Source organism: Notamacropus eugenii, chromosome 1, assembly GCF_028372415.1.
Source record: "Notamacropus eugenii isolate mMacEug1 chromosome 1, mMacEug1.pri_v2, whole genome shotgun sequence".
In the NCBI taxonomy this organism is placed as follows: Eukaryota; Metazoa; Chordata; class Mammalia; order Diprotodontia; family Macropodidae; genus Notamacropus; species Notamacropus eugenii.
Window position 1 is genome coordinate 718,344,656 of NC_092872.1, and position 4,486 is coordinate 718,349,141.

General features: G+C 42.3%; 1 pseudogene; it reads left to right on the plus strand.

Annotated features, from left to right (window-relative positions):
- Nucleotides 1-3,522: 3,522 nt before the first annotated feature.
- LOC140528506 (14-3-3 protein zeta/delta pseudogene) lies at nt 3,523-4,207 on the plus strand (annotated as a pseudogene).
- The last annotated feature ends 279 nt before the right edge of the window (nt 4,208-4,486 follow it).

The window sequence follows — 4,486 nt, forward strand, 5'->3', positions numbered from 1 at the left end:
ACAAATGGGCCATTCTCTCCACGTGCATGTAACTAGTCCTGTGGTCATGAGCTGGGTTTGAATCAACATGGTTTTGCATGGGGATCTCCAAGGGACCTTTCACAAACCCAGTCTCACATATAAATATCTCCCAAATTTCTCACCAAGCTCAGAGCTCTCTGTCTCCAGCTCTGCAAGGGTCACAATGCTCTCCCCTTCCTTGTTCCTCTGGCTCCCACTGCTCTGGTTTCAAGGTAAGACTGCCAATGAGGCATAGGTTGACCCCACTTTAGAGACAGAAGGAGTTCTCCACTGGGCATCTATGACACATTCTGGGGGATAGGCAACTACTGCATTCCTTGTATCTACACATGATGCTTCACTGAAATCACTTTCTTCTTTTTCCACCAAGAAACCCAGGCAGCAACTGTGATGACCCAGACTCCAACCTCCCTGAGTGTGGCTCCAGGAGACAGAGTCACCATCAGCTGCAAGGCCAGTACCAGTATTAGCAAGTGGATAAGCTGGTACCAGCAGAAACCAGGACAGTCTCCCAAGCTCCTGATCTATTATGCTTCCAAACTGGAGTCTGGGGTCCCTTCCAGGTTCAGTGGCAGTGGCTCTGGGACAGATTTCACCTTCACCATCAGTGCTGTGGAGGCTGAGGATGTGGCAGATTATTACTGTATGCAAAGTAATAGTGCTCCATTCCCACAGTGTTTCAGCCCTGGACAAAAACCTCCCCAGGCTGCTCAGTCCTTCAGAGTAGGGAAGCAGGTGCTACACTAGAGTCACTGCCTTGGGGCAACCACTGCTCTCAGGAGAGAATTGGGCTTAATTCAGGTCTGCTGTAGAAGCCACTTGTCCCAGGGGCTCTGGTTGAGGTAGAAAGATTAAGAAGTGAGAGAAAAAGGAGGAAGATAAAGAACCTTCTGCCTGGTAAGCTTCAGCCAAGGACCACAAACCTTCCCATGGGGGACACTTCCAGAAGCTGGTCTCATTCTTTACTCTGTCTTCTGCTCCCTACACCAAGCTCCTCACCCTGAGCTGGTGTTTAAGAGGAAAGTGCAAACAATTCAGGGGAACGTGCCTGGACTCTCTGCTCTGGCAGTTTTTCCTCAGCCCTAAATGGACAGCCAGGATAGATGAGGTGGATGGAAGAGTCCCTAAATATCTTGAGGCAACACAATCCACAGTGTGGATCCAGTCTCTCTCCTCACTCTGGGATCCCAATTCTCAGGCAACACTAGATCTCCTCTCTTGGTCACCCTTGGTAGTTACTTGTTCATCTTCCCAGAGACTGGACCATGAGCAATAAGGGTAAGGATCCTTAACTTCCTTAAACCTTCTAAGGAGAATGGGAATGAAAAGACCAATAAGGGAAGCAGGGTAGAAAAATAAGGAAACTTACATGGCAACTTTCTGTGTATTTGAAACAACAACAAACTGTGCATAGTGGATTAGCAGCTTCATGTACAATCATCTTGTTTATTGTATTATGTTATAGAAATGCATTTGACTCCAAAAAATGTACTAATGTATTTAAAATATATAATATATTATGTTAAAAATATGAGAATGCTTTTTATTCCATAAATGTGTATTAATAAAACTTTTTAAAGGAATTAAGAAAAGCCAGGAAAAAAGAAATGATAAGAAAGGAGTTTGGGGGAGAGCAAGGAGAATGTGTCCTAAAAAGTCTGCTTTTAAGCTTTTCAAGTGGCAGGTTTGATAGACTATGGGGCATGAGGACAGGAAGGTTTATTTTCCTGAATTCAAGTCTGGCTTCAGATAGTTCCTAGCTGTGTGACCCTAGGCAAATCACTTTGCCTCATTTTCCTAATCTACACAAGTGAGCTAGAAAAGGAAATGGCAAACCATTCCTGGATCTTTGCCAAGAAAACCCCAAATGGGGTCACAAGGAGTCAGACATGTCTGAAATTCTCTTTCAACTATAGTAAGGTTTCATACAAACAAATAACTTAGGCCACTTAGGTGGTGCAATGGATAGAGCACTGCTCCTGGAGTCAGGAGGACCTGAGTTCAGCCCTAGAGAGCTGCTGACCTGTGACCCTGCAAAAGTCACTTAACCCTATTTGTCTCAGTTTCTTCATCTGTAAAGTGAGCTGGAGAAGAATATGGCAAACCATGCTAGTATCTTTGCCAAGAAAACCCCAAAATGAGGTCATGAAGATTTGGACAAAACTGAAAAGACTGAGCAGCAAAGCATTACACAGTACTTTAAGATATAATAATCACCTTACATAGATTAACTTACTGGATCACCACAACACAGGTGCTATTAGTATCCCCATTTGACAGATGAGAAATCTCAGGTGTGGAAAAATTAAGTGACTTGTCCAGGGCCACACAGTTTACATTCTGTCTACTGTACCAGCTGGCGACCTAATTAGAGCTAGACAAATATGACACATGAATGTAATGCAATATTACTGTATCATGATAAATGGGAAATAAGAAGATTTCAGAGTAATATGAGAAGGCTTAGGTCAACTTATATAAATATTGTCCATAAGTATAAGTAATATTAGTATTAATAAGTACAACTAAGAAAACAATACACACAGTGACTAATAACATAATGGTTAAGAATAAAACAATGAAACTGAATGCAGTATAGCTATAATGAGCAACCTTTCTCCTGTAGAACAACACAGGAAATACTCTTCCTTACCATCCTTGTAGTGGTGTGGGATGATGGCTGTGGAATATTGCATGTACTGTCAGAGTAAATTGATTTATTGATTACATTTGATGAGCTACATTTTTTTCTTTTTTTTTTTGATTCTTTATTACAAGAGGAGGATTTCTGGAGAAGGGAAGAGATATTCAGAAATGAAGGTGAAAGAAAAAACAAAAAATCAATTTACATGTTTAAGTCAAAGGCAGGATTTGAACTCCAGCCCTTCTTGTCTCCAGAAGCAACATTCTAGTCAGTAGGCAGCACTACCTTCCTAGGCAGAAGAAAGAGAGGCAGTCCAGAGTCAAACCACTGAACTTAGGAGATCAAAAAACAGTGTTTGAACCCCAGTTATGGCATTTAGGGGTCAGGCAACCATGAGTAAATCAAAACCCCACACTCCTCATCTATAACATGGAGAATGTGCATTTGTTTATTAGCTGCTATATGCCAGGTACTGTGCTAAAGTCTTGACAACTATTATCTCCTTTGATCCCTACAACAACTCTGCAATTATCCCCATTTAATGGATGAGGGAACTGAGGAAAGCACAGCTTAAGTGGCTTTCCCAGGGTGACCAGAGTTAATGTTTGGGACCAGATTTCAACACAGGTCTTCCTGATTCCAGGCCTATCTCTCCAACTACTGCACCACTGTCTGTCACCAATGGCAACAGAAATAAAAATACCTCCATTAAAGTAGGGAAAGGAGGCCCCTCTCCCACCCAGGGACCACTGAATGTCATGTCGGTCTGTCTGCCATTACCACTCACTCTGGGCACAGAACATTCAGTCCTGGTTAAACATGACCTGTTACAGAAGGCCACATTGGCTGAGCAGGTTGAGAGATGTGATGACATGGCAGCCTGCATGAAGTCTGTAAGTGAGCAAGGTGCTGAACTATCCAGTGAGGAGAAGAATCTTCTCTCTGTTCGTTACTAAAATGTTGTGGGGGCCTGAAGGTCATCTTGGAGGGTTGTTTCAAGCATTGAGCAAAGGACAGAAGGTGTTGAGGAAAAACAGCCGATGACCAAGAATACACAGAGAAAATTGAGACTGAACTACGAGGTATCTGCAATGATGCACACTGTCTCCAGTGCAAAAATTGGTGATTCCTAATGCTACACAAGCACAAAGCAAAGTTTTCTATTGGAAAATGAAAGGAAACTACTACCATTATTTGGCTGAGGTTGCTGCTGGTGATGACAGGAAAAGAATTCTGGATCAGTCATAACAAGCATATCAAGAAGCATGTGAAATCAGCAGAATGGAGATGGAACCAGCACATCCCATGAGATTGGGTCTGGCCTTGAACTTCTCCCTGTTCTATTATGAGATCTTGGATTCCCCAGAGAAAGCCTGCTCCCTTGCAAAGACAGCTTTTGATGAAGCCATTGACGAACCTGATACATTAAGTGAAGAATCATACAAAGACAGCACATCAATAATGCAATTACTGAAAGACAACTTGACATTGTGGACATCAGGCACCCAAGGAGATGAAGCTGAAGCAGGAGGGGAGAATTAAGCAGCCTTCCAACTTTTGTCTGCCCCGTTCTAAAATTTAGATGGTAGACCATTTGTCATTCATGCCGTCTCCATTTCTGTTTACAGTTGATGAAAGTCTGTTACTTCTATTTGGATTTCTATATTTCCCATGGAATTTTTACGTTTAGCATTAGGGGAGTAGAGTCAGTTGACATTTGGAGAGTTAATTGTTTTCCTCTGAGGGGGCCAATAAGGAGATATGGAATTTTTATACACATTTTACATGTTTGACATAGTGCTTTTGGTACATTTTGATTTC